Here is a 24555-nt window from a genome sequence, read left to right on the forward strand (position 1 = left end):
GACAAAAATTACAGTCTTTTGTAACCTAATCTCAGAAGCGACACCCCATTGCTTTCAAGGTATTCTATTTATTAGAACTGAGTCACTAGGTCTAGCCACACTCCAGGTGAGCAGGTTACACAAGGGAGTGCATACCAGGCGGTGGGGAGCATCGGAAACAATGTCAGAAGCTGCCTAACACACAGGTCCCAATATTTCATCTATTGTGGGTTTAGTACTAAGCAAAACTTTTGAGTGATTTAAGAAAAGACAAGGTGCAACTCAAGGGTGGTTTTCTCAGGATGCAAGGTGTTTTTCTGACATTGCTATGTGATGTGCATGTTTAGCCATGAAGGGAAAAGGGAGAAGCTGATGATAGGTTGAACGTTTCACTTTCTCACTTCATTCTTCTGTCTTAGAGAAATTTCCTTACCCACTGTCCTGCGTGACTCCTGGCTTTGCCTCAGAGATGTCTTCCTTGTCCATCATTCTCCCAAAATACATCTTAAGTGGGCATAAGAGATGGAAACTTGAGGAGGGAGGGTGCACATTTCAAAGGTTATTTCCTGCTAGCATAGATTTAGAGCCAGAGGATGTCTTGGGGTTTGAACAATTATAGGCTTTTTGACCAAAAACACACTTGTAATTTCTTCAATAATAAAATTCTCTCAAAAAATTAGTATACTTTCAGTCTATTGATTTCTGGTCAGTTCCATGTGTAAGGAATAACTATAGCCAATGAGTTCATCTAAACACACTTAATATACTTAAACTTTCAAGATGACCCCCTCTCTCTCTCCTTCTGTCCCTCCCTCCCTCCCTCATCAAACTCTCCTTCAGCAGAGCTTTGACTCCTACATTCACAAAGTTCTGCAACCATCACCACTCTCTACTTCCAAACACATTTTCATCACCGCAAAATAAAACCCCATCCCCGTTAAGCCATTACTACAGATTCCCCGCCTCACCCCAGCCCCTGGCAACCACTAATCTACCTTCTGCCTCTGTGGATTTGCCTATTCTGGACATTTCACACAAAAGGAATCCTACAGTATGTGACCTTTTGTGTCTGGTTTCTTTCATTCCGCATGATGTTTTCTCCTTCAGCACACTGGCTGGCTCCACTCTGAGTCCACCTTTTGTTTCTATACGACTCTGCTGACAGCGGCGAGAAGTAGTCCACACACTCCAACATTTTCAGTTTTTGAAAAACCATTTCCTCTAGAACCACAGGCTCTGCACACATTGTAATTAACAGCCCTACCAAATGTCTCATCACAGTAGAACATGAGTGACTAGCTTTCCAGCGTATATACACGCATCCTCACCACCTCCTGCTAAGCCAGTGTTTCTCAATCATGGCACTGTTGACATTTGGGGCCAAATGATCCTTTGCATTGGGGGTCTGTCCTGTGTATTGTGGGATATTTAGCAGTGTCCTTGACCCACTGGATGCCGGTAACATCTCCCTCCAACTGAAGACAACCTAAAATGTTTGCAGACTTTGCCAGACACCCCGGGTGGAAGGGCGGAATTGCAGAATTGCTGCTGATCGAGAGCCACTATACCAAGCCAACGTCATAAATTTGGGGTTCTGTCGAGGAAATACTTTTCTCCTGGTGCCAGATTCTGTATTAGTTAGATTATGGATTCGTCTTTTAAACCACAGAGACCCAGCACAACAGTGTAGCAAGGTAAAATTTAAAGTATGCAGTCTAGGCCTGGAATGAGAAAGGGGTCTGCATGATTACCTTGCTACGGCTTTCACCTTGTATTCCCCGATGGCTGTCCTCCTCACACCCGTGGTAAACAGGAAGGATAAAGGAAGAAGGAAATGAGCCCTGGGACCCTGAGGCCTCGCAGCCAGCCACCTTGGGACCCATCCCTGACCACCGAGGGTGACACCAGCTCCAGGACATCTGCTCAGCTAGCCAAGCCGAGATCGAGCCCCATCCACCAGTGGTCCATCACTAGCCCTGAAATGCTGCCTCGCCCACCAGTGGGCCAACACCAACTACAGGATCCTCAGGACCTACAGCTAGAGACCCCAGGACCTGGTTCTGCCCACTAGTGGATACCAGCACTGAACCCTCTCCACCCCAGCCCTGGTCACCAGCAGGCTGACACCAGGACCACAACTTGCCAGGCCATGCAGCCAGCCCTGCTGGGACCCAACCCAGCCCACCAGCAGCTGGCAGCCTCTGCACTAGGCAGGGCCTGGCAACCAGTTGGGCTAGGGGTCAGCCATGCCTACCAGCATCCCCACATTAGTCAGCCCACCAGATTCCATGGAATTCTATGGAAGATGGTGAGGAATGTTCTGGAACCTAGAAGGAGATAATAGAATGCATGGAAAGGGATTAAATCACCTCATTTACAAATGGAGACATAAGATCCAGAAATCTGATGCAATTTGAAGCAGGTCTCAGGTCTCACATTGAGCTTGTAGAAGGTTAGGGCTAAAGTTGAATTCCCCCGACTCCCTGCTGAGAACTCTCTTCATGGTTCCATTCATTTTCTAGAGCTGCAGTCAGTCTGAGGAATCAAACCATGAGGCTATGGCTTTGACATGTAGGAGCCAGGACACCACTAGATCCTTGAGAAGAATGATCTCAGCTGAGGATGGGCTGAGAGGACATGGAGAATCCTGAGAGGCTAGGTATGGCTATGGAACTATATTCTGGCCAATGAGACGTGAGTAGAGTGATATGTGAAATATCTCACTCATTCCTGTAAAGGAAAGGAACATGCCCTGCCCTTCCCCTTTCCTCTTTCCTGCAAACTGGAATGTGGGATGTGATGATGGGAGCTGGAGCAACCAGTTTGGGCCACAAGATACAAGCTCCATATTGAGGGAAGCAGAGCAACAAAATCGAGGGATTTTCTCTCCCTGGTGATTGCTGAGCTTCCATTCCAGCTTTGTGCCATCTATCTCTATTTTCACATGAAATAGAAAAAGACCTTCTACTTCTTTTTTATTACAACTATTTTTATTTGTGCTTAATTGGTCAAAACAACAAATACATTATAAATATTATAAATTTTGGTAAATAAATACAAAACACAAGAAGTAAAACTTTTATCTTTTATTTTTTTAATTTTTATTGGAATATAGTTGATTTACAATGTTGTGTTAGTTTCAGGTGTACAGCAAAGTGACTCAGTAATACATATACATATATCCATTCTTTTTCAGAGTCTTTTACCATATAAGTTATTACAGAATATTGAGTAGAGTTCCCAATGATCTTCTATTTCTTAAGCCAGTTATGACAGCCAAATATTTTCTAAATAACACACTTTAAAAAATATCATTCCTGGGCTTCTCTGGTGGTGCAGCGGTTAAGAAACCGCCTGCCAATGCAGGGAACGTGGGTTCAAGCCCTGGTCCAGAAAGATCCCACATGCTGCAGAGCAACTAAGCCCGTGAGCCGCAAGTACTGAGCCCATGTGCCACAACTACTGAAGCCCATGCACCTAGAGCCCGTGCTCTGCAGCAAGAGAAGCCACCACAATAAGAAGCCCGCGAACTGCAACGAAGAGTAGCCCCCACTCACTGCAACTAGAGAAAACAACGAAGACCCAACACAGCCAAAAATAAATAAATAAACAAATAATTTCTTTTTTAAAAAATATATCATTCCTTTCAGTTCCCACCTTGTGTGAGCAGAAGTCCACGGCCCCATTTGTCCCTTTGCTCCAGAAGCATAGCCATGCACCACTAATCAGCTTTCTGCTCCCACCTTCCCCAGTTCATCACCTGAGTCACCTACTGACTCAATCCTTACATTTCCCTGCAAACCATCATAACCCTGTTTGGTGAGAACTACCATGAGACCTAATGATGGCTGTTTTCTGGAGTAAGCTCTGAGTGTCAGAGTGGTCTGGAAATAGCAGATCCATCTTGCTCTGGGAAGGCCCTGCTTAATTTTCTAGCTTTATCTCTCATCCTTCTATGCTGCAGGAATTAGAAAAGAACATGGACACTAGAGTCAGAAATCCATTCAGACTCTGGTGCTGCCGAGTATTCATTGGAAAACCTTGGCTAACGTATTTAACCTCTTCATGCCTCGGTTTCCTCAAAATGTAAAATGGTCATAATGAGAGGTACCTAGACTTAATGTGGTAATGATTTTGCAATGGATACAAACGTTGAATCATTACGTTGTACACCTGAAATAATGCATGTCAATTTTATTTCCATTTTTAAAATGTTCATAATAACAGTTTTTACCTCATAGGGCTATGAGGATGAAATGGGATAATCCATTTAAAGGGCTTAAGACAGTTCCTAGCACACAGTGAGCACTCCGTAAAAAGACAAGACAGATTCTGACCTGAGTAATCAAAAGTTTTATAAAGGAGAAGACCAACGTGTAATGCATGCATAAAACTAGGAAGCCCTTACCCAGTGGGGAGAAGGCAGGTCATAAAAGGTTGCCCTAAAAGAGCTGACATTAAAGTTGTCACCTGAAACATGAACATGAATCAGTTAGGTAATAAAAAGGAGAGTGGCTCAACATCACTAATCATTAGAGAAATGCAAATCAAAACCACAATGAGGTATGACCTCACACCAGTCAGAATGACCATTATCAAAAAGTCTACAAACAATAAGTGCTGGAGAGGGAGTGGAGAAAAAGGAACCGTTCTACAGTGCTGGTGGGAATGTAAATTGGTACAGCCACTATGGAGAACAGTTTGGAGGTTCCTTAAAAAATGAAAAATAGAGGAGTTACCATATGATCCTGCAATCCCACTCCTGGGCATATATCCAGAGAAAACCATAATTCAAAAAGATACACTCACCCAATATTCATTGCAGCACTATTTACAATAGCCAGGACATGGAAGCAACCTAAATGTCCATCTACAGATGAATGGATAAAGAAGATGTGGTACATTTATACAATGGAATATTACTCAGCCATAAAAAAGAATGAAATAATGCCCTTTGCAGCAACATGGATGTAACTAGAGATTATCATACTAAGTGAAGTAAGCCAGACAAAGACAAATGTTATATGATATCGCTTACATGTGGAATCTAAAACTAATATACAAATGAACTTACATACGAAAGAGAAATAGACCCACAGATACAGAAAACAAACTTACGGTTACCAAAGGGGAAGGGGGGCAGGGATAAATACGGAGTTTGGGATTAGCAAATACACACTACTATATATAAAATAGATAACCAACAAGGACCTACTGTACAGCACAAGGAACTATACTCGATATTTTGTAATAACCTATAAGGGAAAAGAATCTGAAAAGGAATATAGATAGATAGATGATAGATAGATAGATATAGATATATAGATACCTAGATATCTGAATCACTTTGCTGTAGACCTGAAACAAGCACAACATTGTAAATCAACTGTACTTCAATAAAAACAAGACAAAACCAAAAAAACCTGCCTAGCCTAAAGCCTTATAAATTGAGGAGAGAGTTCTCTGGGTTTGATTTTGGTGGTCTTGGAGCTACTTATCTTTCTGAGTTCTGACACTACGACCTACAGCAACTGGAGGCTGAGGTGGTGAGATCCTATTACATTCCATCTGGAGGAAAGAGTCATTTGGGGACAGAAATCTGTAGGGCTGGCTTCTGCCTCTCCCTCTCCATTCACGTCCTGGAACACTCCCCCATCACTCTCCCTTTGGCTTCCTCACCAGTCCCAGGGCCTTTTATCCTCACTGATTCCATATCTAAGCCACTCTTTCTCATGATCACCTCCATCCCACACCTCTGTCTGGAAGATCCCCACTCAAGCAAGTCTCTTCCTCAAGGAAGTCTTCCCGTATCCCTTAGTAGTCTCAGTTAGTCTAAGTTCTCAGAGGATCATACTTCCTTCCTTCAGCATACTTATTTTAACTCCTGATTATGTATTCATTAGTGTGTTTGTTTTGCTAATGACTGTCTCCACCCAATAAATGTAAAGTCCAAGACAGCATGGATCACATCTAATTTTTCTCCATTATATTCACTATGCCTGGGACATAGTAGGCAGTTAATAAATGTAGCAGGGAGGAGAAAAGAAAGGAAGGAGGGAGGGAGGGAGGGAGGAGGAAGGAAGGGAGGAAAAAAGGGAGGGGGGAAAAGTAAGGAAGGGAGGGAAGGAGGGAAGGAGGGAGGAAGGAAGGAAGTCCTACCTAAAAATGGTCTCCCCAGTGTGGAAAAAACACTCTTTGTGTAACACCATTAAACATCCCCCTGGCAGAAGCAGCTCTATATGTTGCCTGCAATCAGGAGTGCTTCATGACATCAGCATTTGGAAGATCTGATTTCACATGGAAAAAACCCAGAAGGACTCAGTATCTCATCAATAGATCCCCTTGAGGTTCAAGATGTCCTGTCAGTTGACAGGTAGCTGACAGCATTGGGACTCCAGTTCTGTCCCTCTGTGGAGAAATGGCCTTGTGCTGGCCTAAAAATATCATTCCTGTCTCTTTCCTCACCCATTTCTGAACACAAAAACATATTTGTGACTCTTCATTGCAAGAGGAACCACAATTGCCATTTCTGCTTATTCGTGGCACTAATACCTGATAATTCTTCTTTTTTATGTTCATCTCGTGCCTCATTCATAGCACAATAAGCATCATTAATTGCTATTAAGCCATTGCTTCCTACAGTGGTGTGAACCTGATCCCTCCCCAGAAGACTTAGCTCAGGTCATTGATAGTATCAGTTTATGGCCACCTCTTTCCCTTCTCCTTTCCTCCACCCTCACCATGAAAAAGAATACAGTGCACACACCATGCTGCGTCCAAAACACCAAACGGCTTACCTGAGCCAATCTCCCTGTGTATAGTGAAGAGGCAGGTGTACTGGGGCGTGGCAGGGGTTTTTCCAGGTCACACAGCAAGCTAGTGAGATCAAGTTAGAGTCTTCAGCTGCCGTCCAGGTCATGGATGTTGGCCATCTCAACGAGGAAGTGTTGTTGGAGAGAAACAGATGAATTCAAGAAGTATTCAATATTTAAGAAGTAAAACAGAGTGCTTTCTAAATCACGGACACTTTTCTAAGGGTTTTGGGTAGATTAAGTCCTCACAACACTCAAGTAAGGTGGGCGGTATTATCTCATTCACAGACAAGGACTCTGATCCACAAAGACATTACGTAATTCAGGTCACTGGGGTCAGGCATCCAACCCAGACGGTTCGATTCCAAAGCCTACATCTTTTACCATTATGCTACTGTGCTTTCTACTCAATTACCTGCTTGCTACAGAGTGAAGATTCCCCATGTATATGCATCTCTTCCACCCACACGCCCTTCCATATACATGCGCACACTCTACACATACACACCCACCTCTACAGCAAACTGGTAGGAATGGGAGCGACTGAGACATGTAGACGGCCAGGGGGTGGACCAGGCCAGAGGATGTGGCCAGGCAAAATGGGTGTATTCAATCAAGGTCAGAGAGAGAACTTTGGTTGCCAGACCTACTCTAAGTCACCCTGAGAGGATTGGGCTAACTCATTTATTCTGCTGAGCTCATGTGACCTTCTTAGGCTGGATTTGTCCTCTTAAGTTTCTTTGTCATTGATCTGACCCTTAGGCCATGAAGGAAGGAAAACAAGAGGACTCAGGAGTCTGAAACAGCTGCCCTTGGAGCTTAGCTGCACTACTGCTGTTTACTTGTCTAAACCTCCGTTTTCTCCGTGCAATCTCACAGTCCTCGTCAGGATTTGAGTTTCCATTGTTCAAATGTGCCTGAGAAATGACAGCTGCATAACTCTGCTCCCCGTTGAGCTGCAAGCTCAGTGACTTGCAAAACTTTGGTACATTTGGGGATGGAAGGAGCGGCTAGGGCACTTGGACGTCTTCCCTGACTGTGGCGACAAAATCCTGCCGGGCGAGATGCTTTCTCGTCTAGTCTTGTCAGACACCCATGGGTTGTTTACCCCCCAAGGGAGCCCGGGATGATGATAATTGCTAAGTCTTTGGGCAACACCACCTCCTTTTAATCACAATGACATCTCACTGCTTCAGCTCCCCACACAGGCAAAGGGGGCCCCAGATGTCAGGACCTGAGGTCCACATGGAACCATGGGTTGGTGCCACAGATGAGAATAGAGGCATTGAGCAGAGAAAGGGCTCTATTGCTGCAAAGATGAATTCATGGACGTGTTCAAGCAGTGAGTACGAGCTCTTCGGGTACATGGCCGTTCTCTGGCCATGTGTGAAGGCAGGACGTAGCCACCATGCCTGTGAACTCACAGAAAAATAGTGCTCAGGAAGCATATGCAAGTTCAGTGAAGCATATCCCCTTACTTTTCTGCAAAGCAGTCTGAGAAACTGAGCAGCTTGGGGACTGGGTGTCCTCACCCCACATCTGCCTGAGAAATAAGTCCGTTTCAGGTCTGGGATTCTATTGTTGTGAATAATGTCAGCCCACACGTGGACATCAGTCTTGTATTGATGGAAACCCAATATGGAATAAGGCAGTGGTTTTCAAGCTTTGCTGTACCTCAGGGCCATCTGTGGCTTTTAAAAGTCCTGTGGCACCATATACTTTGTGGCCCTTTGTGTCTGACCCCTTTCACTTGAGCGTGATGCTTTGAAGGTCCATCCATATTGTTGCATATATCAGAGCTTCATTCTTTCTGTCTGAATAATATCCCATTGTATGGATGTATGACATTTTGTTTATGCATTCATCCATTGATGGACATTTGGGTTGCTTCCACCCTTTGGCTATAGTGAATAAGAATAGGCAAATGGGGCTTCCCTGGTGGCGCAGTGGTTGAGAGTCCACCTGCCGATGCAGGGGACGCGAGTTCGTGCCCCGGTCCGGGAGGATCCCACATGCCGCGGAGCGGCTGGACCCGTGAGCCGTGGCCGCTGAGCCTGCGTGTCCGGAGCCTGTGCTCCGCAACGGGAGAGGCCGCAACAGTGAGAGGCCCGCGTACCGCCAAAAAAAAAAAAAAAAAGGATAGGTAAATGTATAGAGACAGAATTAATCCAGAGTTCTAGTTGCAAGGTCTGAGAGAAGGGGAGAGTGGCCTGCTTAATGGGTACGGGGTTTCCATTTGGGGTGATGAAAATGTTCTGGAATAGACAGAGGACATGGTTGCCCAGCATTGTGAATGTACACAGTGCTACCGAACTGTACCCTTTATAATGATTACAATGGGAAATTTTATGTTACTTACGGCCTAGACCCCACTAAACTGCTTGGGCCCCAACTAAACCAGATCTCTGGGGTTGGGAGCCAGGCTTTAATATTTTTTAAAATTCCCTTGGTGCAGCCGAGTTAGAGGACCAGTGGTGTAAGGAAAGGAGGCAGAACCATGTGAATTAAACACCTACACTCCCCAGGGCTCGTTAAGTGCCATCTCCTCCAACACCGCCCCCCCACTACACTCTCACCACTTCCAGTCATTTCCTGTCACCTCATCTGGTGTATTTCCATGTTAAGTGCATGTCACCATCGAATTACCTTGTTTATTCATTTGTTCAGTTATTGTCTCTTACTACAAAACCAATAGTGTTCAACCTTGCAATGCATTCAAATCACCTGGGGCCCTTTTTTAAAAACATACCAACGTCGGGACCCCTGCTTGATCACTTAAGTCAGAATCTTCTGGAGGAGGACACAGGCATCTGAAGTTTGTTTTTGTTTTGTTTTGTTTTTTTTGTGGTACGCGGGCCTCTCACTGTTGCGGCCTCTGCCGTTGCAGAGCACAGGCTCCGGACGCGCAGGCTCAGCGGCCATGGTTCACGGGCCCAGCCGCTCCGCGGCAGGTGGGATCTTCCCGGACCGGGGCACGAACCTGTGTCCCCCACATCGGCAGGCGGACCCTCAACCACTGCGCCACCAGGGAAGCCCCATCTGAAGTTTTTAAGGGCTCTCCCAAGCAATTGCAGTATGCAGCCATGGTGGAGAAACACTACCCTGCCCATGAAGACTGTGACTACAGCCCCAGGAACAGCTGACCCAGAGCCTGGTCAGGTGATGCCAGGCCACTGTACAGAAAGTATTTCATTGTATCCTCAGAATAGTTCCCCAAGTAGACTTTAGCAGGTGAGGCCATGCTGGCTCAGAAAAGTTAAGTGGTCCGTCTGCAGCCAAGCCAGAATGGGAGTGTAGTCTAGGGACAACCCAGCCCCCTTTCTGTGCTAAACCAGGTCAGGGGTCTCCTCTGGGTTCCCACAGCCTCCTGTATCCTCATCTCAGCCTTGGTCACCCTGACCTCTGTCTATGAGCTGTCTGGGTACCCCCGCCAAGAGAACTCCATAAGGACTATTCGCCATCAGAAGATAAAATAATAAAATGTTATCAAATAATAAGATTAGACAACTACTGAATTCGTCAACTTAATTAGTTGATTAATTAGCTGACAGTTGCTCCAATCCACGGTGACCCACGTTTTTCTGCCTTACCATTCTGGTTCACACGCCACTAAGATTTCTTGAGCGCCCCTCCCACCCAAGCCCTGTGTTCCATGTTTTCATACTGCAGTCTTGATGAGGGAGGTGGTCTTATTCCCAGTTTATACCTATAGGGTTAGGCAGCATGAGTGTCGATTCTGACAAAGCCAGGCTCCCAATTCACAGGTCTTTACTGAATGTTTTCCGTGAGGCTTGCTAGGTGCTGAGTAAACAACAAGCATGGCTTATGTTCTCACCAGCCGGCAGTCCTTTCAGGAAGACAGACAACAAGCCAGAATTATTAGAGCAGTGTGACTGACCAGTAGAAATGCAGGGAGCCCTGGAAATTGGGATCTGACCTAGTCCAGGGAGTGTTCAGAGATGGCTTCCTGCAGAAGCTTCATTTCACCTGAGATCCAACTGACCTTTTAACAACCAAGAGTTATCAAATCACTCCCCAGTTCAGAATTCCTCAGTGGCTTCCCATTGCCTATTGAATAGGGGACCAATTCATTTTGCTTTGCCTGGGATTTCTCCAGGCTTTTTAGCACTTAAATCCCTGCATCTCAAGAAACCCATCAGTCTTGGACAAACCAAAATGGTTGTTCTCCCAACCAAACCCAGACTCCTTAGAGTAGCTTCAAGTCCCTTCACGATCTCATCCCCTCATAGACTCACTTCTCACTACATGAACTCAACACTTAGCTACACTCACCCCTCACCACCTGGACTCACCTCTCACCACCAACACTTACACTTTATTCTCTAGCCACACGGAAGCAGGCGTGGTACCCTGAAACCACTGAGATCTTTCCTTCTCCTCTGCTACTGCCCATGCTGAGATCTCTCTTCATGGGCTGCCTCCCCCAAATGCCCACCTGGAAAGCACCTACTTATTCCTCAGGTCTCCGATGAAATACCAGCTCCTCTGGGAAGTCAACCTGCAACTCTATATAACCTTATGCATGCATCCCTCCAAAGAGTCTTTACACTAGTCTTTCTCTGGCTAATTGTGAGATAACTCTAATTAATATAATTAATCAGTTTTAGATTAATTAACTAACAGTTACCCCAGCCCGTAGTGACACATTCTTCTCTCACACACTGATAGTGTATAAACATGTGTCTCATTGGAGGAGCCAGGGCCTTCTGATGTTTTTGTCATTGATAGACTGAGGAAAAATTGATAAGGAATCATCTCTGCCACCCCCGCTTTCAGGAGACTACTGGACATGCCACAGCCTTCATCCACCCCGCCCTTCCTCCTTGGGACCTCCTATGACTCTGAGCGCAATGTTCAAACACGGTGCCTACACAAGGGACTGGTTTTTCTGGACCCACCTGCTTTTCTGTAGAAAAGTTACCTCAGGAAATGCCCTTTTCAACCCTGGGCCCATGGGGCTGGACACACAATGGAATACTACTCAGCCATAAAAAAGAATGAAATAATACCATTTGCAGCAACATGGATGGGACTAGAGATTATCATACTAAGTGAAGTAAGTCAGAAAGACAAATGCCATATGATATCACTTATATGTGGAATCTAAAATATAACACAATGAACTTATCTATGAAACAGAAACAGATTCACAGACATAGAAAACAGACTTGTGGTTCCCAAGGGGGAGGGGCGTGGGGGAGGCAGGGACTGGGAGTGTGGGGTTAGCAGATGCAAACTATTATATACGGAATGGATAAACAACAAAGTCCTGCTGTATAGCACAGGGAACTATATTCAATATCTGTGATAAACCAAAATGGAAAAGAATATTTTTAAAAGAATGTATATATATATATACGCACATACATATATAAAACTGAATCACTTTGCTGTACAGCAGAAATTAACACAACACTGTAAATCAACTATACTTCAATAAAAAGTAATACTTAATTTTAAAAACAGATTGCAAGAAGGAAGAAGAAGCTTAGCTTAGCTAAAATGTTTGGCATGGGATGAGGATTGGATGTTGGGTCCAGTTTGATTGGGTCTTTCTCTGGTTTTTGTTTCTCTTCCAGTGAACAATGTGTGCTTTTTACACCATCACAGAACAACATGACGACATGTTTCCCAATCTCTGTGGATGAGTCTGTGCCCTCCCCAGTGTGTTGTTCTATCCTCTCCTGGAATGGTCAGACCTTACCTGGGTCATTTTGAGGGAATATGAAAAGGGATGCTTCTCACACACAGCTCAACAACCCCCAAGCCCTACCAATGCCCAGAAAACTTATGGTTGAGACATCGTCTTTAATTAACACTTGTGACAGTACTAGGGATAATGAGGCATTTTGCAAGATCTGTGCGTGCTGTTGGTGACAGAGAAGATGCAGGAGGAAGAAGAAAAAGAGATGACATGAGATTGTAATCTTCACAAAGAGAGAGACTACATCAGTTTTATTTACCAATGTCAACCCAGCATCAGAGTACTCAATAAATATTTGTTTAATAAAATGAATGAAGGAAGAGGAGAACTAGCAAGGAGAAGAAGGAGAGATGGAAAAGAAGCAAACATAACATTCTCCTATATGCCAAGAACTAACATTGTTGGGTGCTTTACATACAAAATACCTCTCTGAATCTCCCCAGCAGCCTAGGAGGTAGGTCTTCATTTGCCACCTGAGGAAACTGAGGCTTATGGGAGTATCTTGTGCTGTTGAGGATGCAGGGAAATGGGCACTCTCTCATATATTGTTTAAGATTGTTCATCAAATTGCTAAAGCCTTTTGGGAAGGCAAGCTTGAATTCAGAATTTATCAAAAATCTTGATGCTGGGGCTTCCCTGGTGGAGCAGCGGTTGAGAGTCCGCCTGCCGATGCAGGGGACACGGGTTCGTGCCCCGGTCCGGGAGGATCCCACATGCCGCGGAGCGGCTGGGCCCGTGAGCCATGGCCGCTGAGCCTGCGCGTCCAGAGCCTGTGCTCCTCAACGGGAGAGGCCACAGCAGTGAGAGGCACGCGTACCACAAAAAAAAAAATTTGATGCCTATGCCCTTTGATTCCACCTCTAGGAGCCTCTCCTCCAGAAAAGGCTCAATCTTGTGCCTAAAGAGGAATGTGCAAGGTTGCTAATGGCATCATTACTTGTCGTGGTGAAAAACTGGAAACACGCGAACTGTCCATCATCAGGAGGGTAACTAAATAAATTACTGTACAACCATTCTATAGAATATCGTGCAGTTTATGAAACCAATGGTGTTGCACATGGACTGGAATGGCTAAAATGAAAAAAAAGAAAAGAAAATACCAAGTGTTCGTCAGCACCCCCTTAGCCTTAGGACTTAGTTGTAGTTTAAACTCTAAGCCATGACACAAGACAAAACAATAATAGTTTAGTCATTAAACAAAGTCAAGGAACTTTAGTTATTCCTCACGGGCTATAGATAATATTCTGAGCCATATCCTGAGAGCTGTTTTGCAGATACTGAAGCCCCCACCAGGTGGAGGAAGATGACTACATGATGTCCAAATTGTAGCCATGACATAAGCGGCTCTATTTCACACAATTCCAAAAACTGGCCTCAAAGGAATGGGAAGAAACCCTGGAACTGAAGATTGAACTGTACTTAAAGCAACCAAGATGACACTGATCAGCCCACCGCGTTCCTGACTTCAAGATGACTGTCAGAGCTGACTGTGCTGCTCTGCCCCGTCCCTCTGCCAAAACACCCCTGAAACTCCCCTTTTAAAAGTTCTTGCCCCCTAAGCGGCAATTGTGAGTTTGTTCTTGGACATCAGTCCACCTTCTCCCCTGGTTGCCAGCCTCTGAAATAAAGCAAGCTTTCCGTTCCTACCAGCACTCGTCTCTCGAGTATTGGCCTTTGAGTGGTGAGCGGCAGGACCTGAGTTTGGTAACATGCTGTCATGGATTTGGAGCCCTCATGCACTGCTGGTGGGAGGATAAAAATGGTACACCACTTTGGAAAATGGTTTGGCAATAGCTACTAAAACTATACATATGCATTCCCTATAATCCAGCACTCCCACTTATAAGTGTATACCCAACAGAAATGTGTACATATATTCATTAAATGGGATGTACTGGATGTGCATAGTTCCATAGCTCATAATCTCAAAAAAACACTAGAAACTACCCAAAGGTCCATCAATAATAGATTGGATACATGAGCTGTGGTATATTCACACAATGGAATACTAGAAAGCATATGTCCTCAATGGAAGCAATATTTTACCTCCACGAGGGCAAAAATTAACTTGAGGGGAATAAAAACTATACGGATATATATACAATATAGATATAAATAGAGATAGATGGTTAAATAAATAGAGTATATCTGTGATATTAAATTTCATAGAGGGGCAATTAGGAAAATTGTGTAAAACGGCTTCTTGGTGGGGGGTACTAATGAAAAAAGGATTGAAAAATAAAGTGATAAGATTGAAGATCTACAGACATATGAAAGAAAAGCTGACTCTCCCATAAAAGAAGAATGAAATATTGCCATCTGCAGCTACATGTATGAACCTAGAGATTTTCATACTGAGTGAAGTAAGTCAAAGAAAGACAAATACTATATGATGTCACTTATATGTGGAATCTAAAAAGTAATGCAAGTGAATTTATTTACAAAACACAAACAGACTCACAGACACAGAAAGCAAACATATGGTTACTAAGAGGAAAGGGAGGAGGGTTAAATTAGGAGTATGGGATTAACAGATACACACCACTATATATAAAATAGATAAACAACAAGGACTTACTGTAGAGCATAGGGAACTATATTCAATATCTTGTAATAACCTATAGTGGAAAAGAATGTGAAATATATATATATATAACTGAGTCACTTTGCTGTACACCTAAAACTAACACAATATTGTAAATCAACTATACTTCAATTTTTATTTTTCTTAAGATTTTTTTGATGTAGACCACTTTTAAAGTCTCTATTGAATTTGTTACAATGTCGCTTCCGCCTTATATTTTGCTTTTTTGGCTGCCAGGCGTGTGGGATCCTAGCCCCACCACCAGGGATCAAACCCACATCCCCTGCATTGGAAGGTGAAGTCTTAACCACTGGACCACCAGGGAAGTCCTAATACTTCAATTTTTGAAAAGCTGAATCTCACAAACATAATGTTGACTGAATGAAGCCAGACACAAAGGAGAGTATACAGTGTGATTCCACTCATATAAAGTTCCCAAAACAGGTAAAGTTCATCTATAATGTTCTATACCAAAAGAATGTCTGGGGAAGGCAGAGGCAGAGTGATGATAATAAAAGAAGCTGGAGACCAGGGAGCTGGTCACATTGTTTTCCTTGATCAGGGCCCAATTGCATTGGTGTGTTCAGTGAGTGAAAATTCATTGACCTACGCACATGATTTGTGCTCTTTTCTGCATGTAGCTTCTTCTGCGATTCAAAGTTTTTGAAGAGAAAACCAAAAATGAGTTTGTTCCATATGAACCGACATGGAAAGATGACTCAGACATAAAATTAAGTGAACGAAGCAGGTTATAGAACAATTTGGTTGAATGAGCCAACATATGTAACAGCTATGACTGTGTACGTCAATGCAGAAGTGGAGATTTGGAGAAAAACTGCCCAGGCTTGTGCCTGAATAACCTCAAAACAAAACAACTGGGGGGAGGCTTCCCTGGTGGCACAGTGGTTGAGAGTCTGCCTGCCGATGCTGGGGACACGGGTTCGTGCCCCGGTCTGGGAGGATCCCACATACCGCGGAGCGGCTGAGCCTGCGCGTCCGGAGCCTGTGCTCCGCAATGGGAGAGGCCCGCGTACCGCAAAAAAAAAAAAACAACTGGAGGAAGGGGAAGGTTTCAGTTTTCAAAAGCTTGTTATTGTGGTAAAATATACAAAACATAAAATTTATTATTTTAACCATTTTTAAGTGTCCAGTTCAGTGGCATTAATACATTCACATTGTTGTACAACCATCACTACCATCCGTCTAGAGAACTCCGTAATCTTCCCAAACTGAAACTGTATCCACTAAACACTAACTCCCCGTTCCTCCTCCTCCAGCCCCCGGCACCCACCATGCTACTTCCTTTCTCTATGAATGTCAATATTCTAGACACCTCATATAAGCGGAATCATGCAATATTTGTCCTTTCGTGTCCGGCTTGTTTCACTTAGCATGATGTCCTTTAAGTTCATCCATGTTGTAGCATATGTCAGAATTTCCCTCCTTTTTAAGGCTGAATAATATTCCATTGTATGGATATACCGCATTTTTTACCCATTCATCCATCACTGGACATTTGAGTTGTTTCCACCTTTGGGCTATTGTGAATAATGCTACAGTGAACACCAGTGTGCAAACATCTGTTCGAGTCCCTGTTTTCAATTCTATTGTGTACATACCCAGAAGTGGAGTTGCTGGATCAAATGGTAATTCTGTTTAATTTTTTGAGGAGCCATCACACTGTTTTCCACAGTAACTAGAGCATTTGGGGGGAATGTTCCAGTTTTGTTGAATAATTTCAGTATTGTTTGAATATTCCAATCCTAGGTACAAGCTCAGTAGAAATGAAAGCATACACCTACACAAAAACTTGTATGCAAATGTTTATAGCAACATGATTCATAATAGCCAAAAAATGGAAACAACCCAAACACCCGTTAATGTATGGATGGTTGAACAAAATGACGTATATCTGTAGAATGGAATATAATTCAACCATAAAAAGGAATGACGTGCTGATAAATGCTAAAACATGGATGAACCTTTCAAACATTATGCCAAGTGAAAGAAGCCAAAAACAAAAGATACATATTGTATGATTTCATTTATGTGAAATGTCCTGATCAGGACATCCTAGGGTTGGGATATAGGAGGTTGGGGGAGAGCGGAATTCAGGGCAATAACTAAAGGGTACAAGGTTTCTCTTTGAGGTGATACAAATGTCCTAAAATTGACTGTGGTGGTGGTTGCACCACGCTGTGACTCTAGTATAATCCCTTGAATTGTACACTTTAAACAAGTGAATTATATGGTATGGGAATTACATCTCATTAAAGCTGTTAACATAACATAAGGGTACTATGCTAAGTGAAATGAGCCAGACAGAGAAAGACAAATACTGTATGAAATCACTTACATGTAGAATCTAAAAAATACCACAAACAAAAAAGATGCAGACTCACAATATAGAGAACAAACTAATGATTACCAGCGGTGAGAGGGAGTGGGCAATATAGGTATGGGAGAAAGGAGGTACAAACTATTGGATGTAAGATGGGGCAAGACGGGAATAAAGACACAGAGAATGGACTTGAGGATATGGGGAGGGGGAAGGGTAAGCTGGGACAAAGCGAGCGAGAGGCATGGACATATATACACTACCAAACGTAAGGTAGATAGCTAGTGGGAAACAGCCGCATAGCACAGGGAGATCAGCTCGGTGCTTTGTGACCGCCTGGAAGGGTGAGATAGGGAGGGTGGGAGGGAGGGAGACGCAAGAGGGAAGAGATATGGGAACATATGTATATGTATAACTGATTCACTTTGTTGTAAAGCAGAAACTAACATACCATTGTAAAGCAATTATACTCCAATAAAGATGTTTTTAAAAAATGCCAAAAAGGCAAAAAAAAAAAAAAAGACATACTCTTTGTACATCATCAAAAACAAAACAAAACAAAAAAAAAAGCCAGCTGGGTTATTTACAAGACAGAAACAGACTCACAGACTTAGAGAACGAACTTATGGTTACCAGAGAGAGGATGGGGGGGAGAGAAAATTAGGGAGTTTGGGATTGACATGTACACACTGCTATATAGCACAGGGAACTCTGTTCAATGTTCTGTAATAATCTAAATGGGGAAAAAATTTGAAAAGGATACATATATAGATACATATATATGTATAACTGAATCACTTTGCTGTACACCTGAAACTAACACAACTTTGATAACCAACTATGCTCCAATATAAAATAAGAATTTTTTTAAAAAGCCAGTTGGGGAGAAGGTAAAAATAGAAGGATTCCAGGAGGTAGAGAGGCCTACTGGAGAAACAGAAATGAGAGTCATAACATGGACACCCCAACACCAAAAAATAAAGTCCACCAACAATTTGAACACTGTGTGACAGAGAAAGAGAAATATGGTATGATATCGCTTACACGCTGAATCTAAAAAGAAATGATACAAACGAACTTATTTGCAAAACAGAAACAGGGACTTCCCTGGTGACACAGTGGTTAAGAATCCGCCTGCCAGTGCAGGGGACACGGGTTCAATCCCTGGTCCGGGAAGATCCCACGTGCCACGGAGCAACTAAGCCCGTGCACCACAGCTACTGAGCCCACACACCTAGAGCCCGTGCTCTGCAATGACAGAAGCCCTCAATGAGAAGCCCGTGCACCACAACGAAGAGTGGCCCCCACTCGCAGCAACTAGAGAAAGCCCATGCACAGCAACAAAGACCCAACGCAGCCAAAAATAAATAAATTTATAAAAAAGAAAATAGACTTACAGACGTAGAGAACGAATTTATGGTTGTCGGGGGGAAGGGTGGGGGGAAGAAATAGATTGGGAGTTTGGGATTGACATGTACACACTGCTATATTTAAAATGGATAACAAACAAGGACCTACTGTACAGCACAGTTAACTCTGCTCGATATTATTTAACAACCTAAATGGGAAAGGAATTTGAAAAAGAATAGATACAATACATATGTATAACTGAAGCACTTTGCTATACACCTGAAACTAACACAACATTGTTAATCAACTATACTCCAATATAAAATAAAAAGTTTAAAACAAATACAGGGAAAAAAACAATTCAAACACTGTGAGTCTGTTTCTGTTTCACAGGTAAGTTCATTTATATCATTTTTTTTAGATTCCACATATAAGTGATATCATACGATATTTGTCTTTCTCTGTCTGACTTACTTCACTTGGTATGATAATCTCTAGGTCCATCTATGTTGCTGCAAATGGCATTTCATTCTTTTTTTTTTTTGGACTGCGTTGGGTCTTTGTTGCTGTGCACGGGCTTTCTGTAGTTGCGGTGAGCCGGGGCTACTCTTCGTTGCGGTGCACAGGCTTCTCATTACGGTGGCTACTCTTGTTGCGGAGCACGGGCTCTAGGCACCCAGCCTTCAGTAGTTGTGTCACGTGGGCTGAGTAGCTGTGGCTCGCGGGCTCCAGAGCACAGGCTCAGTAGTTGTGGCGCACAGGCTTGGGTGCTCCGCGGCATGTGGGATCTTCCCTGACCAGGGATCGAACCCGTGTCCCCTGCATTGGCAGGCGGATTCTTAACCAGTGTGCCACCAGGGAAGCCCCTCATTCTTTTTTATAACTGAGTAATTTACCATATGACTGAGCAAGCATATGCCGCTCCTGGGCATATATCTGGAGAAAACCATAATTTGAAAAGGTACATGCATCCCATTGCAGCACTATTGCAGCACTATTTACAGTAGCCAGGACATGGAAGCAACCTAAATGTCCATCGACAGAGGAATGGATAAGGAAGATGTGGTACCTATATACAGTGGAATATTATAATTTAAAAACTGGCCTTGGTAAACATTACACCAGGTCAGTGAAGACCGATCCTTTCCTGTGACTGACAAGAAGTCATTTTAACAAGGGCGTGCTTTGAAACCCCAGTGCCAAGCACAACACATGACCTATGGTCAAGGTATGTTTGATACACTTATTTATGCGACATATATTTATTGATTATTTACTACTTCCCAGGAGCTTTCATTGGTGAAACTAACAGTATAAAGTCCCTTTCCTTGTGGAGTTTCCATCATGATGGAATGAGTGAAAGGATATGGGTTTAGGTATCTGAGCATCCTGGGGAGGGGCTTGGACCTCCAGACCACCCTGCCTGAGAACTGTAATGAGGCTCAGTCCAGGCTGAGAGGGGACATTAGGGGGTATCTAGTGAGAGTGAATCCCTAGTGATGTCTCCACCTCGTCACCCACTCCATCATCCCAAAGCACACGTACCCCAGAGAACAGGTCACAAGTGGCAAGAATACACACCAAATAATTAGCATCTTCTTTCTTAACAAGAAGACACGTGACTGAAACACCCAAGAGCCCCCAAACTCTAAACACCCTGCTGTGTCCCTGGCCCCCTGTTCACAACCACAGCTGGGGTGGGAACACATGATTCCCCTCAACCCCCATAGACATCAGACTCGCCCCAGCCATCACAGCTGAGTGCTCTCCTCATGCCATTCCTGGTGGCTTAGCACTGAACTCGGGATCCTCTGGGAGCCGGTGAAGAAGGCGTATGCCAAGACCATACTCTTGGTAATACCATCCTGGTAAGTCAGTAAAGGATGGAGAAGGGGAGTGAGCTGGATGGGACTGGGGAGGAGGAATTTCCTATTTCCCTTCCTGGATGGAGAGAGAGGGAGAGAAGAGACTGAGACCAATTCTATACCCTCTGAGTGGAAAGGAGGTACAGAGGGCAAGCTCTCTGTAGCTAGTCATGTGGAGAAAAAGCATTTAGGGTCTGTGGTAGGGGGACACCAAAAACCACCTTTATCCAATGTGGTGGTTCTCCAAGTGTGGTCCTGGGCCAGCAGCAGCAGTGTCCCCTGAGAACTTCCTAGAAATGTTAATTCTCAAGCCCAATCCCAGACACTCCGAGGCATGCGCACAGCTATAGGTGTTTTCACCAACCCCCTATGTGACACTGATGTACACTCAAAGCTGAGAACCACTGCCCTAGTGCAACCAAGGACTTCATGTCAACAAACAAAGACAGTTGCAAATGTGCTGCCAGGAAGGGATTCACAGTAATGTATGCATCCCAGAGAAATCTGAACATCACCCTACAAAAGCCTCAAACCCAACTCTAAAAATCCTTGAAAAGTAACTAAGTCTCTGCTGGAGATCTCTTGAGTTTACCAAGGAAGAGCTCGTGCTGCTCACCTTCCTGAAGCCCCCCTTTTACCACCTCTTCACCTCCAATGGTCCTGTTCCTCAGAGTAGGTATTTGCATCTCTCCCTTGTTCTTGAAACACCTTGGGGTCACCTATCACCTTTCTTATACAGACTGACCTATATACTGTGTTCTCCCATTTACTTCAGTAAACCTTAAATCTTTACAGAGACCAATGTTCTTGGAAGGCAGGTATGTAAGAATCTAAAACACTTGTCATTGAAGAGGTTAACCTAGAACATGTTGACAGCACAGAGTTTATCTTTGAAACACTGCTGCATATAGGGTGTGAGTGGCCATACTCAGAAGCAGTGGAGTTTGAGAGAGTGAAAATAAATCTCACTTGAAATAACAGCCCAAGTACCTGCAGGCTTAGTGTCCCTAGCATCTCTTTCAGCCCCAGTCTTCTCTCTTCTTCTTCTTTTTTTTTTTTTTTTTTTGGCTGTACCACGCGACATATTGAATCTTTGTTCCCCACGAGGGATCGAACCCGTGCCCCTGCAGTGGAAGCGTGGAGTCTTAACCACTGGACCACCAGGGAAGTCCCAGCCCCAGTCCTCTTTTTTTTTTTTTTAATTTATTCATTTATGGCTGCATTGGCTCTTCCTTGCTCCGTGCGTGCTTTCTCTAGTAGCAGTGAGCAGGGGACTACTCTTCGTTGCGGTGGGCTAGCTTCTCATTGCAGTGGCTTCTCTTGTTGCAGAGCCTGGGCTCTAGGCACACAGGCTTCAGTAGTTGTGGCTCGCGGGCTCTAGAGCACAGGCTCAGTACTGGTAGCGCACGGGCTTAGTTGCTCCACTGCATGTAGGATCTTCCCAGACCAGGAATCAAACCCATGTCCCCTGCTTTGGCAGGCGGATTCTTAACCACTGCGCCATCTGGGAAGCCCCCCGGCCCCAGTGCTCTTATCGTCAGTTGTGGTCAACACCATCTCCCTCTCAGAGTCGTTGTGAAACCCACACATTAAAAACTGTGGCTCCTTAGAAGGCTCAACACTTTATAGACATTGCCATTAAATGCCTCTGATGTGTTCTTGTCAGCAATTGGTTTTAAGACCTGGGGACCAAACCAGGTAAGCAAAGGGAAATCCTCTCGTTGCTGGAAAGAGAAAATATTAAGGTTTCACAAGGACCTGGTGAACCATGCCAGGTTGACTTTTTTTCTATATCATCTGTGTATCATAGAGACATGTATAGTGCCTATGACCTAACACATTCTCTATGAATGTTCATTAACTTAAAGGAAGGATAAATATACCCACTGGGAAATGGAGACTTAGAAAGGCAAATGCAACTGGCTTTGGTGGTCTTGTATGAATGCAACAAAGATTTGCTTTCTCTGGACTTTTGATATGAAGCCTCTAAGTCCCAATAAATGATGGGGACTTTCCAAATAGATGGGGAGATAAAACTGGGATCAAATCCATTAGCAACTGAAAATGGGTGAATGAGAATAGTATCAAACATGCCTATGTGTTTGCATTTCTTTAAACCTTGTTCTCTCGTGTTCATTCCTTTAGTCGATATTTTCTTATCAGTTCATGTCAGCATGTTATTTTACAAACTCGCTTTTCTGCATCCTATTAACTCCAGGAATACACATATAGCACATTCTGCTTTCCATCAAGTAGGCATTTGATCACACCTTTCTCGTTGTTATGGAAACAGCTTATCTTTGAATAGTCCGTGCTGGGTCTGGGACTTTTTATTTTGAATAAGATTTTTGAACAGCTGTTTGACATGATATACACAACAGTGTATATTTTACTGAGGGTGCAAAACTGTTTCATTTGGCAGTGACAGTGTGTCTAGAACATAGGAAAATATAAAATTTCTTGTCCTGCGAAGCTACTGCTGAGAGCAAATATACTTCCAAAACGCCATGAGCTTTAAATCTCCAGAGATTCTTTTCTTACTGTGAAAGCTCTCTTTAAAACTTCTACTTACGGTCTTCCCTGGTGGTGCAGTGGTTAAGAATCCGCCTGCCGATGCAGGGGATGCGGGTTCGTGCCCCAGTCCAGGAAGATCCCACATGGTGTGGAGCAAGTAAGCCTTTGTGCCACAACTACTGAGCCTGTGCTCTAGAGCCCACGAGCCACAACTACTGAGCCCGCGTGCCACAATGACTGAAGCCCACGCACCTAGAGCCCGTGCTCCACATCAAGAGAAGCTACTTCAATGAGAAGCACATGCACCGCAATGAAGAGTAGCCCCCACTTGCCACAACTGGAGAAAATCCGCACGCAGCAACGAAGAGCAAACACAGCCAAAAATAAATAAATAAAAATAATAAAACTTCCATTTAACCAGCTTTCTGGGTTCACCCAACATCTCTGTTTCCCCTGAAAATATACTGACTGTTGTACCAGTATGCTGAATTCTTGAGGCCAGAGGGCTACTCACTAGCCAGCTGAAACATTCCTGCTCAGTTGAGTTATTTTAAATAATCCCCAACCTGATTGTGCTGATTGTAGTTGCTGCTGCAATTATACTGTTTAAATACTACCATATAAATTAACAAACTACAAGAGAAAGGAGGAAGGAAGGAAGGAAAGAAGGAAGGAAGGAAGGAGGAAGGAAGGAAGGAGGAAGGGAGGAAGGAAGGAAGGAAGGAAGGAAGGAAGGAGGAAGGGAGGAAGGAAGGAAGGAAGGAAGGAGGAAGGAAGGAAGGAGGAAGGGAGGAAGGAAAGAAGGAAGGAAGGAAGGAGGAAGGAAGGAAGGAAGGAAAGAAGGAAGGAAGGAAGGAAGGAAGGAGGAAGGAAGGAGGAAGGAAGGAAGGGAGGAAGGAAGGAAGGGAGGAAGGAAAGAAGGAAGGAAGGAGGAAGGGAGGAAGGAAGGAAGGAAGGAAGGAGGAAGGGAGGAAGGAAGGAAGGAAGGAAGGAAGGAAAGAAGGAAGGAAGGAAGGAAGGAGGAAGGGAGGAAGGAAGGAAGGAAGGAAGGAAGGGAGGAGGAAGGGAGGAAGGAAAGAAGGAAGGAAGGAAGGAGGAAGGAAGGAAGGAAAGAAGGATTTAAGGAAGGAAGGAAGGAAGGAAGGAAGGAAAGAAGGAAGGAAGGGAGGAAGGAAGGAAGGAAGGAGGAAGGAAGGAAGGAAAGAAGGATGGAAGGAAGGAAGGAAGGAAAGAAGGAAGGAAGGAGGAAGGAAGGAAGGAAAGAAGGAAGGAAGGGAGGAAGGAAGGAAGGAAGGAAGAAGGAAGGAAGGAAGGAAGGAGGAAGGGAGGAAGGAAGGAGGAAGGAAGGAAGGAAGGAAGGAAGGAGGAAGGAAGGAAGGAAGGGAGGA

The sequence above is a fragment of the Phocoena phocoena genome, chromosome 3 (genome assembly GCF_963924675.1).
Source record: "Phocoena phocoena chromosome 3, mPhoPho1.1, whole genome shotgun sequence".
Classification (NCBI taxonomy): domain Eukaryota; kingdom Metazoa; phylum Chordata; class Mammalia; order Artiodactyla; family Phocoenidae; genus Phocoena; species Phocoena phocoena.